The sequence below is a fragment of the Aedes albopictus genome, chromosome 2 (genome assembly GCF_035046485.1).
Source record: "Aedes albopictus strain Foshan chromosome 2, AalbF5, whole genome shotgun sequence".
Classification (NCBI taxonomy): domain Eukaryota; kingdom Metazoa; phylum Arthropoda; class Insecta; order Diptera; family Culicidae; genus Aedes; species Aedes albopictus.
In genome coordinates this window covers 308237723-308251031 of record NC_085137.1, presented here as the reverse complement: position 1 = coordinate 308251031, position 13309 = coordinate 308237723, and the positions used below count along the sequence as shown (strand labels likewise).

Here is a 13309-nt window from a genome sequence, read left to right as displayed (position 1 = left end):
CATATTAGTTTTACATGCATTTTATATAGACATGTCATAATATTGAAAATGTTCTCAAATTTAGATTTTTGCAGTTATTGGCATTATAAATGTTTCGAAAGATTATATACCGTCGTGCGGGGCTTCTTTTTACACTTTTTCATGATTTTTAAACTTTATGACATTATAACTCCCAGAGTAGTGAATGGATTTCCACAATTTTTACACATAATAATTGTGAGCATGTATGTAGGATGTATGTAAAATTTGAACTAAATCCATCAATAAACAAAAAAGTTGTTCATACACCAATCGGACACATCTCATATAGAACCAGATGGGGGCTACTTTGGAAATTTTTATCTAAAACAAAATTGCATTTCAAATTCCAGGTTTATTTAGAAAACTACTTTGTACCAATACTGTAGTATACTATATCAGACATTATTTCAATAAATTTATGCGTTTGAAGATGGTTTCGTGCTACCTTTGGTATTATGAGCAGCGTGATATTGCTATATAAATACCCTGAAAAAAAGGACCATCAATCCTTTATTTGGGTGAAATGGTCATTTATAATGTATAACGATACAAATATTCGATTGTATATGCTACGTTGATATATTTTGAATGAATTGATCAACCCTTTGAAATTTATGAACTGTAGAAACAATGCTTACAGACCAAATGTTCTGATACGATATGTATATTTTATTGATTTATTCGATGTATTTTCGCGTCCTGCCAAGCAATAAACGGTCTGTTTGAAAAATAATTTCAACCAAATGGAGGGAAAACTATTGCTTCGTAATAGTCCCAAAGACATCATACAGATTTGAACCATATTTCGAATTCAAAAAATCCATATTATAAAGTGTCCAAAGTAGCCCCGCATTTCAAAAGTAACCCCGCACGACGGTATAGCAAAAGTATTATAACGAGTGCAGGTTGAAAATCTACAGAAAACAATGTTTTTATCAGAGAAAAATGCTGCAAACCTTAAAAAATACGTATTTTAGTATTGTTTTGATGAAATATGACGGCATCACTTTTTTCGACCAAAGCGTTTACAACTATCACGTCTTCTAGCAGCTCCCAATATCTGCTAGATTGTATTCTGGCTGAAAAAAAAAAAACATTTATTGGATGCCTCACATTTCTGGCGTTCGATTTGAATAGGTCGAATCTGCATAGGAATCACAGCAAACATACAACCTATTCAAATCGAACGCTTGATTTTGAGAAATGGCCTTCAAAGTATTCTAATTTCTAATAAGAACTACTTGCTTTATAATTTAGACGTTCTTTTCAAATAAATCATGCCAAAAATGAATGTGGTTAAACCAAGATACATTTATAATATATTTCTTCAGATTTAATGAAAATAAGCCAATTGTTTGACCAATTCATGCATTTTTGTGTAAACTTCTGCTTTTAAATAAACAGGGTACAACAATACCGAAACCTCTTGCACATGACCTTGAGAAATCCCTGGAGGATTTTTTGGAGGAATCCGTGGTAGAATTCCAATTCATTGAGGAATCCCTTAAAGAACTTCTAGAAGAATCCCTGGAAGAATTCCTGGAGGAATCCCTGGACAAATTGCTGGAGAAATCTTTTGAGAAATTCAGGGAGAAATATTTGGAAAAATATGAAGGGGTCTATGGAGGATTCCCTGGATTTTTTTTGAGGAATCTCTGGAAGAATTCCTAAAGAAATTTCTGGAAGAGTTCTTGGAGGAATTCATGCAGAAATTCTTGGAAGAGCTCCTGTAAGCATTCCTGGATAAATTCTTGGAGGAATCTCTGGAAAAATTCATAGAGAAGTTGCTGGATATACTCCCGCAAAAATCCCTGAAGAAATTCTGGGAAAAGTCCCTGGAGAAATATCTGAAGAATACGCTGGAGGAATCCCTGGAGGAACTCCTGGAAGAATTCCTGAAGGAATGCCTGAAGGTTTTCTAAGAGGAATATCTAGAGGAATGCCTGCAAGAAGATATTTATAAAGGAATCTCTGAATTCCTGGAGGAATTTCTGGAGAAAAAAAAATCCGAAGATATCTCTAGAGAAATTCCTAGAGGAATACCTGCAGGAATTTCTGGAGGAATACTTGCAAAAATGCCTAGTGAATTTCCTGAAGAAATCCTTGGGGGAGTCCAAGGAGGATTATTTGAGGATTTTTTGGATGAATTTCTAGGGGAATTCCTGAAGAAGTTTATGTATGTATGTACCTGGATGAGTTCTGGCGGAATTCCTGGAGAAATTCCTGAAAATGAAGGCCTAGAGGAGTTCTTGAAGAAATATCTGTGGAAATTCCGGAAGGAATGCCTGGATAAATTCCTTGAGAAATTCCTAAATAAATTCTTGGAGAAATCTCTGGAAGAATTCCTAGAGAAATCTCTTAATGTATCCCTGCAGAAATACATCAAGGAATTCTGGGAGGAACACCCGGAGAAATTTCTGAGGAAATCCGTGAAGGAATCCCAGAAGGAGGAATTCCTTGAAGAAGCCCAAAAGAAATTCTTGGATGAATCCCTGCAGGGATTCGTGAAGGAATTCTTGAAGAAATTCCTGGAAGAATTTCTGGAGCAATCCCTGCATGAATTCGTGAAAAACCCCTAAAGAAATTTTGGTGAGAATCCTTGGGAAAATTTCTTAAGTAATATCTTGAAGATTTGGAGAGAATTTCTAGAAAAAAAATTGTAGGAATTCCTGGAGATACCCCTTGAGAAACTCTTGGAGGAATCTCTGGAAGAATTTCCACAGGAATTGCTAGAAGAACTCTTGGAAGAATTCCTGCAAGAATATCGGGAGAAGTTCCTAGAGTAATGCCTGTAGAAATTCCATGAAGAATGCCTAGGGTATTTTCTGAAAATATCCCTGAAGGATTTCCTGAAGAAATTTCTGGAGAAATTCCTGGAGAAATTATTGGAGTAATTCCTAGGGTAACTCCTGAAGGAATTCTTGGAGTAATCCCTGGATGAATTTCTGGATAAAATTCTTTGAAGAATTCTTAGAAGATTTATTGAATGAATCCATGGAAGAATTCCTTAAGAAGTCCTTGTTAGAATTCCATGAGGAATCCCTGGAGAAATATTTGAAGAAATCCCTGGAAGAGCTCCACAAAGAATTCCTGGAGGAATGCCAGCAGAGGTTCCCGGGGGAATGCCAGGAGAAGCTCCCGGAGGAATGAATGGAGAAAATATTGAAGAAATTCATGACGAAATGCCAGGAAAAAATACTGAGAGAATAGCTACAGAAATGCCAGTATAATTTCCAGAAGGAATGCCTGGAGATACTCCTAGGAAAATCCCTGAATTTATGAAGGAATTCCTGGACGACTTCCTGCAGGAATTAATGGAAGCATTCCTGGGTGAAATTGTTAAGGCATCCTTTGAGCATTTCTAAGAGGAATTCCGGCAGGAATCCCTAGAGAAATTCTTGGATGAATATTTGGAGGAATTTGTGAAGAAATCCACGGTGGAATTATTGAAGAAATCCTTGGAGAAATTCCTAGAAGAATCCCTGGATAAATTGGTGAAAAAAATCCTAAAGGAATTTTTGGAAGAATCCCTGGAAAAATTTCTGAAGAAATTCATTGGGGAATTCCCCCAGAAATTCCCAGAAAATTTGTGGTGGAATGCCTGGATGATTACTAGAGGGATTTCTGAAGGAATCTCTGGAGGATTTCCTGGAAAAAAATTCTGGAGGTGTTCCTGGAGATTCCTGGAGCAATTCCTGAAGGAATTCCTGGATTTCTTGGCGGTGTTTTTGAAGGAGTCCCTGGATGAATGCCTCTATGTAATCCAGGTGGAATTCCTGTACGAATTCCTGGAGGAATGCCTCGGAAAATTTCTGGAGGAATCTTTGTAGACTTACCTGAAGCAACCCCTCGAGGAACTTCTGGAAAGAATCCTGGTGGAGTACCTGATTGAAAGCCTGAAGGGATTCTAGGAGAAACCCCTTAGATAAATCCCAAATTCCCAAAAGGAGTTCTTAGAGGAATTCCTGGAGGAACACCCGAAGAAATTCTAGGAGGAATCCCTGGACTACTCCCTGTAGGAATAACTGTGTGAATTCCTTGAAGAATCACTGGAGCAATTCCAGGAGGTATCCTTGAAAGTATTCCTGGAGGAATTCCTAAAGTCAATCGCTTCGCAATTTTTTATTATGAGCTACCATCATATGATTATATGATTATAAGCGATATATATGCGTAATTCCTTAGGAAATCTCTGAGCAATTTCTGGATGAATTTTGGAGGAGTACCTGAAAAAAAATCCAGGAGAAATTCTCCCAGAAGAGTGCCTGGAAGAGGCACTTAAAGGCATCCGTAAAATAACCCCTGGATCTATTCCTGAAAGCACATGGAATTCTCGAGTGAATCCCTGAAAGAATTTCTGATGGAATCCCTGGAGAAATTCTAGGAGGCATAACTAGAGGAACTCCTGAAGAAACCCCAGGATAAATCCCGTAAGTAAGCTCGTGATGAATACCTCAGAAAATCCCAGTAGGGATTGGTATTTGATAAAATTCTGATATTAAATAAATTCTTGGCGAAACTTCTTGTGAGAAAAAAAAAGTTTGACAATTACGGATAAGATCCTAAAATATTAGAATTGTTAATTTCTTGAAGCTGTTTTCAGGAACTCTGAATTATTGATAATTTTGAGCTTACCAAATTTAAAAAACAAAGACGGCAACATCCCTCCCCCCTCTCTGGCTATGCCCATGCTCCTATATCTTCAATACTTTCCTTGGTACAAATCTAGAATTCTGTAAAATTTAAGGATTTAGTATGGATAATTTTCAAAATATGTTTTTCCACGCTGCACTATGAGGCGGCTCCATACAAACAGGTGGCCAAAAATATTTTTTCGTCAATTTTATAATGTTTTGCCCCTATTCGAAAGGTTTATGCCTTAAATATATGGAAAACACGTCTTGACTGCTTCTAAGGAATCCAAACTCGAGGCTTGTCCGTACTGAGAGCATGAATATTCTGCTCTTTGGATTTACACCATCAAAATCGTAATAAATTTACAATCTTTCCATTTCAACTGATAGAATGATCCTAAATGTCATTTCAAGCTGTCAAAAAACTCATCTCATTAATTGACGGGTTTTAGAAATTTTAATAAACATTTTTTTCAACATGGTTGTTTCAAGTTTCAACAGTATTAAAATACAATAGCATTGCATACTTTTAGGCGTTTATCAGTATTTCTGATGCAATTTACAAACTAGATTCCAATTCGTAGAAAAATACGCTTCGCTAAGAGACTCGAGGCCAGATTTAGATTCTACTATGATTGACCTGCCAAGAAAAGCGGCCATGACGATCAAATGTTTCATCAGAAATATTTAATGCCCAATAAAGTGATTTATATTGGAATAAATGAATCATCGCCTACAACTGGATTGGAATTGCAGAATAGCAGCTAGTAGCAGCCAAATTTAATTTCAATGTCTCCCAGGGATCCTTAAGAAAGATATAGAAGTAGTCCCTAAGTGAAACTTTGCGGAACTTTTTTTGTATGGAACGGTTTGTATGGGGAAAATTTGTTTATTTTAAAGTGATATCATTTAATAGCTAGAATCAATTTTTCTAAGTCTGACATGTCATTATGTTCAAAAGTTTATAAGTAAGCTTAAAGAAACTACTTTAAAAGTTCAACATTTTCCATTTAAGTCGTAGATGTGCGAAGATGCACAATTCATTCATTTTTCCAAAAAATGCCAATGGTCTCATTCTGCTGCCAATATCTCGATAAGTATATGGATTAGCAAACTAATATTCTAGGGTTTACTGGTCCAAGTGGTCTACTTTCAACTACCGAACATAAATCTCAAATTAAATAGTCAATTTTAGATTTTGGGCCACCTGAATCCCTTTAGTGCGCTGTAGAGCATGTTTACAAGGATGAAGTCATCAGATCAAAGTCAAATTAAATTCTTCAATTCTGAATGATGGAAGTTGCAGAAGACCACCATCGGAAATATTTATAAAAAGTCTTCCAAAACTTCTTTCAGTGCTTAATTCAGGACATTTTTTGAATCACATGTGCATAATTTACATTTTCATAACGTTCATCGACTATTTTTTTAGTAACAAATTTATCAGTACAAGTAGTACATTCGGTTGTTATCCATCCACCCACATCGATTGCGATGGCAAGCTTTTGGGAAGAATAGAGTGTGCTTACTCAGGAAACGGAAAGAGAGTGAATTTGAAGCATCGCAAGCCGAAGGGAGAAATCCCTCTAGCAACGATCCTTTCACGTCGTCCTTCAAAACATGTGTTGTTGCTTGGTCTGTAGAAGCTATCTGTACGTGTGTATGTTGTGTAGGTTCACGGCAAAGCGAACGTAACACTGAACGAACAACCGAACGGTCAAAAATCTGCATCCCTGTGTTGTCTCCATGGCTATTGGACCCATCAGAAATTTCCCTTTGAGAGGCCCAATTGCTTCATGGCGGTTTGGGCTACGGCAGATAAAAGCGATGAAGGTCGTGGCTCGCCTTCCTATGCTACGTGAATTCGAATTTGATGAAACGTAAGTGATGGGTTCTCGATATTTTTTTGGGCATACTTAGCTGCAACAGGAGACGTTCAAACGAGTACCTACACGGAGAGACGAAACTACCCAAAAGTGAGTTCTTTCCACCCAACTTCGGGGTTGCGTGCGTCAAGCCAATTTTGAGTTGATGGAATCGATGTTTTTGTTGGGTTGTTCCCGCTTGCTTCCATGTGAAAAAAATACCTAATTTTAAGTTTTTTCCACTCAACTGAAATTTTGACTAGGTTGTATTCACTCAAATTTGAGTACTGTGCTAGAAACTCAATTTTGGCTTGACGCACGGAACTGCAAAAGTTGGGCTGTTTCTCTCTTCACTCTCTGACAACAACAGAAAGAGCGCATGAAAAGGGAGATGAAAAAGAACTCAAAATTGAGTTTAAAAGTACCTAATTTTGAGTTTTTCAGTTTCTCCGTGTAGGTGGGAAGTTTACATGGGTGGTTACTGGTTATGTTGTCTGGTTTGTGGTTTTGTCTTTATTTCGAAGCACAAATCCCGACATATGAGAAGTTTTATTCTTTATCTAGCTTTCCTTGATATTTTCTTCCTTTCTATCTCTAGCCTTAATTCACTATAAACGCCACTGATGACGACAGGAGATTATTCAAGCATATAAACAACCAAAATTCATACGCCACTCGTGCTTCCGGTGCTGTAAAAAGTTGATGGATGCTTCCGATAGAACCCACCATGAAACTAGCTCATAGCTCACCTTTTTCTTTACCGACCACTCACGCCTGGTAGTATCTAAATTATCCATGGAGAATTGCCTCACTGACAAGCCGCCCAGCTACCCAGTCCTTAGTGCCTGTCGACTTACTAACGAACCGTCTTGCCACCACACACTAAAACAATATGTTATAAATTATGGTTAGTCATGCAAGCGAGCGAGCGTCGGTCGTCGTTGTCGTCGTCGTCCCCCCGATCCGGTCTAAATACGCCGTGGCCACCCACCTTCTGGAATAACCCTCCCATCCCCAGGAGGTAAAAGTACTTTGAAGGTACGGCCGTTCGTTGCTATTTTTGATATTCCCTCCTGAATGACAAGAACTCGACAAGCACCAGAACCGAGTCGTAAATAAGCAGGAAAACGAGAACATATTTCGGAAGTGGCATGTAATAACTTACCGAGCAGCTTGCTACAGCAGGAACAGGCTTGTCCTTTGCACAACACTCTGGAATTGAAGAGACCTTCAACACCTAGTTGAATCTTCAGTTGTCAACGGCTGGCGAAGAAACTGTCATCATTTCTGCGGAATTGAATCTCACTTCCGCTTGGTTACTTCCCCCCGGTTCAAATCCGGTTTTCCTTGGCACACCAATGCACTCTGGCACTCTATGTACTGTACTTTCTTCTGAGGTCCACTACTACTTTGTTATAAAGGAATCGTACCGTACGAAAGGGTGAAGTTGACCACTTATGGGAAAAACATGTGATAAAATAATATTAGGGTGCCCTTCATCATCCTATATCCCTATGATCATCCTATTTAAAAATATTTGTTTTTGTCACCGATTGGTTCCGTTATTTTTGTTAACATAGGGCCATGCTCACTTCCAACAAAAGGTATTTCTGAGAGACTTCAGAATATTTCAAAGAAATTTTAATGAAACAATCTCTGAAATAATATAGTCAGAGATGAACCAGCCAAGGGCTAAAAGTCTCTATAAGAAAGACAAATCAATCAATCAATCTGAAATACTACTTCTAATATTTCTGAAGGTATTTGAGTATAGTCCGAGAAAAAAAAAATCAGCAGAAATGCCAAGCAGTATTCATGAAAACTAACTTAATGTGTTCCTGAAACAATCTCCATATTTGGTATTTGTGAGAAAATCCCTGAAGGTAGGTATCCATATCAAAACTTTTGGAACAATTTCCATAGGAACTCCTGAAGGTATTTCTGGAGAACTACTTGAAGGTGTACTTGAAAATACGACCGAGATTATTTTTGCATGAATAGCTAGAAGTATTCTTCAAGGAAGTCCTGGAAATATTACTGAAGGAAGCGGCGGAAGGATACCAGAAGAAAAACAAAGAACGAATTCTCGAAAAAAAAACCCTAGTTACGATTTACTGAAAAGATTTTCCAAAGAATTCTTTAGAGATATTCCCAAGCTATTCGTGAAAAAGCATTTGCTAGCTTTCAGATATGCCAAGCCGTTCACCACACGGTTACCAATTATTTTTTCTACAGCTTTGGTGTTTCATTAAGAAACGATAAATAATTAGGAAAAACATTTGGGAAGTGAATTTTAGGAGAAGTACCACGTAGAACTATAGGGGCTGTCCATTAATTACGTAAGGGAATTTTTGCGATTTTTCGACACCCCCTCCCCCCCTTGTAAGATTTTTTGTATGGAAAGCCAAATATTTTTGTATGGCGCGTAAGATTTCTCAAACCCTTCCTCCCCCTATAAACCCTTACGTAATTAATGGACAGCCCCATAGGAGAAATCGTTGATGAAATCCAGGAGGATTTCTAGGTTGTCCTGCTGGATTACTTATACGTGAAACTACTGGAAGAATCACAAGTGGAACTCCAAAAAGGATTCAGATTGATACTTCTAGAGAAACAATAGGTGAAACTCCCGAAGGAATCATGTAAAACTCTTGGAGCAACCAGGAATATTCGTGGAAAAATCTCTGGTGGAACACCTCATGAAATTCTTGAAGAAATCACAGGTGAAACTTGAGGATAATTCATATGGAATTTCTGGAGGAATCTCAATTTGAACTTCTGAAGAAAACATGTATAGAACTCATGAAGGAGTTAAAAAGATTCACCGCTGCAAGGAATATATCATGTATACAAACCGTCTAAAGAGCCGTGTGAAGTGGTGTAGGATGAACTACAACGAGCTTGCTACACTCTATGGTTAGTTCAGTATGTACCCATGTTGCAAGACTGTTGGATAGCAACTTTGCAAATATTGTGTTTTAAGAGATTCGGTTGGTACAATTCAATGTGAAATTATCTTGCACTAAATTAACGAAAAGATTTAGAAGAGGTTCAGTATCAGAGAGTAATTGACTGCACTCGCGTCTTGAATCACCTCCAGGGACACCACGCTCATGCTATGTCATTATCGTTAATAGGGTCCTAAAAATAAAGACGTAGTCTCGCTTATATTAGTATATTATATTAGAATAATACGATCAAGCATGGTATTCTAATCGGAATTGTACTTTACTCGAACTTGAAAAACAAAGGAATAATGAGAAAAATCGAAATAAGTAAAATGGTAAATAGTTCTACTTTGACATTTGAGGTCAACCTTGTGTGGCTAAGCTCGACATTTTTTGCACTGGGATTTCAAAAATGTTCCTATCTGACATACACGGTGAAAAACAAATCACTCAAAGTATGTGTTATAAGCTAGGGACGATACAAAAGGCTAAAAAAATAAAAATTATATATTTTCAACTATGGTTAACGTCAAAAAATGAGTAAATATGTACTATTGAACCATATATTGTGGTTTAAAACAAGAATCCCGATAGGACTTTAGGAGCCTATTTATTTAGCATAAGGGTAGCGAACCACTTGAGCAGCGGCCGGTATTTTGGGCACTCTTCGCTATAACTCAGTCAATTCCAAACCTTGAATTCAAGTTGCCTTGAAATTTTGTACACGGCTAGATACTATACGTATCTCATCTCGTTCCAAAAATTGTGTCAATTGGTTCAAAATTGTCTGAGTTATAGCAGAAAAGTGAACAAAATAGGACCTTTTACATATTAAAATTATATTAAAAGTGAATCAACAATTCTTCACTACAACGGAGTGCGCGGGAGCGGCAGCGTTTTTGAAACTGTCACTGTTTTCTTTGCTCCGCGTTTTTTGATTATGGCAATAGAAATACACTAGAACTCCAATGGCGCTGTAGTCACTTTCTCTATTTAATTATTTTAATAACTTTAAAGGGTGATATGGTCAAAATTTGGTCACACAATTTGTTTCATAACTTGAGACTGCGTACACCAAAACAGCTGATTTTTGGACCAGTAATGGTACATTATATGGCAGACATGGCAGAACAGCTTTCAACCGTTGGAGGGTTGCGTCAATCTTGCCTTTGAGTTAGTGATTAGTCCCAAATCTCTGTGCTTTGGTGAGGGACGGGAAGAAGGTACTTCTTATAACAGCATTTGGGGCTGCACCACCTACAAATTGTTGTGATTTGCTTAATGCCCGCATAGCAAATTACAATTTGCCATAAGATCCAAACAATAAATCTCTTCTATCTGATAATGTAAGTACACCACATGATGTTGATATTTTATTAAACCATATAAACCATGCACCATTTGACTATAAATAACAGTCTAAGTAACCCGTACTAAGTTGTAGCTATAAGGCATATTGTCCAGATGTAATAAGATGATATGAGGATCAAGAGTTGTGGGAAATGGTTGAAATATATCATCACACCCTGTCGAATGTTGCAAGCTTTCATTTGCCTTGCACACTTATACGTTTACATTCTACTACATTTTACTGATGTATAACAATTTGGCAAATTGTCACACGCATTAGTATCAGTGAGCACTTCGGATCGAACCGAAAGCAGGCAGACTGACGGTTTGCAAACAAAACAGAAAAATAAAAAAAATGAAGCAGTGCGTTATTCGCATTTATCAACGCAATTTTAACTGCTTTAAAGTACTGTTGAATTAGATATCAGAACAAGTTTTCTACCTCTCCTCTGCGCTGAATCCGCCCACGCGTACTGCTGCCAGTGTTTTCATAGGTGAGTGCATCATCCGCTAATCAATGAAGATTTTAATGTCTTGTTTGATTTCAAGCTTCAGGTGGAGTGCAAATGTATGTAATTCTGTTGGCAGAATGTAACTACCCATTCGTTCCCGAGCTCGTTCCAACAAGGAGATATTTATCCAAGAGTTCCGCGTTATTATGCCAAGGAGAAATTCGGCATACAACCCATACAACACAACCACGCCACCCGCCCCCTGTGGGCATCGGAGGGGTATCGGAACCAGTAAAATCCCTTCTGCTGGCAAAGCGGATATCATTCAAGAAATTGTGGCGAAATTAGAGTTTAGTTACTGAGGAGGCAGTTACAAGTTCGCTGAATCACCATTAATTCTACTGGCAATGTGCCTTCCATGGTACGGAGACCAACAACAGAGTATTCTCGGACCGGAGAGGAGAGAGTCATAGAGGTAAGTTAGTTTATTTTTCAGGATTGGATGGTTTTGATCTGATTCCCGTGCTTGCTCCCGTGGGGAATTTTGTTGCAGGTTACTTCTGGAGAAGAATGCCCAAACAATACTGTGCAAGGATGTTGCTGCGGGACGCCCAGCAGTGGCAGGAGCTGGCGAAATCTGTAAAACTTCATCGGAAAACCTGATGGAAAAGCATACGGAGCTGGCGAAGAATGTGGGAAAAAGGGCCCAGTATTGTCATACTCGAGTGAGTTGAAATGAAGAAGTAGATATCAGTGGCGAAGTAAGCCGGATAGGACCTAAATCAGGATACAAGAACCGGTCATTTAGAACGGTTTAGGAAATGTAGGAGTTTTTGATTAACCCTTAACGACCGTTTTACGATAATTTCCACTATTGTACTTTTAATATTCATCAATATATGTTCATTCAATTCATTATATATATTTATTTCTTTATTTTTCAAAGCAATTTGTTATTTTCGAGTAATGGTTTCACTAACATAGAATTTTCGTGCCAAATGCAATGTATGTTCAATTTTGGCGGAAAAGGTTTATGGAGCTAGTTGCTCGAAAATAACAAATTGCTTTAGTAACTAATTATTTGATAGTTTTAATTTAAAATTGTATTTGAACAATATGGCATGCTGTTTATTTTAATATCTGCACAATAAATGAACAACTCGACAGTCAGTTATATTTTTGTCCAGATTTATGGTTCAACTATTTAGCAACAATTTGCTGTACTCTTATCGCAGCGAAAACTGGATTACATCTTCACAGTTTGGCATACTGTTTTATGAAAATTTTGTTTGGGAAAAATGCCGATTTTTTATGGTAACCTAACTTAACCGCCTATTCGTCATATTGTTATTTGACCCATTACAATTTGCCAAATGGTATACTACAATACACATACACTACAGCGTAATGTGAAGGCGAATAGCATGTGATATTGTTCAGGCATAGTCGGAAGTAGTTATTGACTACATGCGAGATTGTACAGTTACAATTAGCAACTATGCGGGTGCTAATGCTCATCAACAATTCGTTACCACAACACACAAGTTCATGACTGCATCCTCCATCCTCGGCCGCGTTCCGCATTTGCCAGATCGTTCTGTACTTGGTCCGCCCACATTGCATGCATCTCCAGGCCTCATTGGACCACCCAGATCTAACCTCATATTTAAAATTTAACAAGTTATTCCTAGTGGGTTTACAGTAGGAATCCTTGAAAAACGTCTAAAAAAGAAATCCTGAAGGAATCCTATGCGAAACTCGTGAAGGAATAAAATCCATCATTCCATGAGGTATTCCACCAGGAGTGAAATTTCGATATAGAATTCTTGGAGGAATCCAAGCATATATTCTCATCATCACTGAAGGAATGCCTGGAAACTCATTAGAAAAAAAAATCTCTTACGGTTTTCTTTACCCTTCTTCGTGCATTAGCAGACGCTCACCACGCCGACGTTGCACTTGTCCACTTCTAGCTGGACAACCGGAATCGGTTCCGGAATACTGCTGGTTGTACCAAATATGGTCTGAAACCATTTTCT

At 37.9% G+C, this 13309-nt stretch overlaps 1 protein-coding gene and 1 long non-coding RNA gene across 5 annotated transcripts in view; one reads left to right on the top strand and one right to left on the bottom strand.

Moving 5' to 3' along the window:
- The window catches only part of LOC109422468 (melatonin receptor type 1B-like), a 128935-nt gene that overhangs the window by 96308 nt on the left and 19318 nt on the right, over positions 1-13309 (bottom strand). For 2 of the 4 annotated variants that reach the window (XM_062852221.1, XM_062852219.1), the window contains exon 2: positions 7686-7925. The gene's annotated coding sequence lies outside the window, so the exon portion shown is untranslated. Of the gene's footprint in view, positions 1-7685; positions 8250-13309 lie in introns of those variants that run through there. The other 2 variants (XM_062852220.1, XM_019697249.3) reach the window with 2 other exon arrangements.
- Positions 10429-12434, top strand: LOC109430314 (uncharacterized). Its single transcript, XR_009997081.1, has 3 exons — positions 10429-11312; positions 11368-11745; positions 11824-12434. It is a non-coding gene; the product is annotated as an uncharacterized LOC109430314 (long non-coding RNA).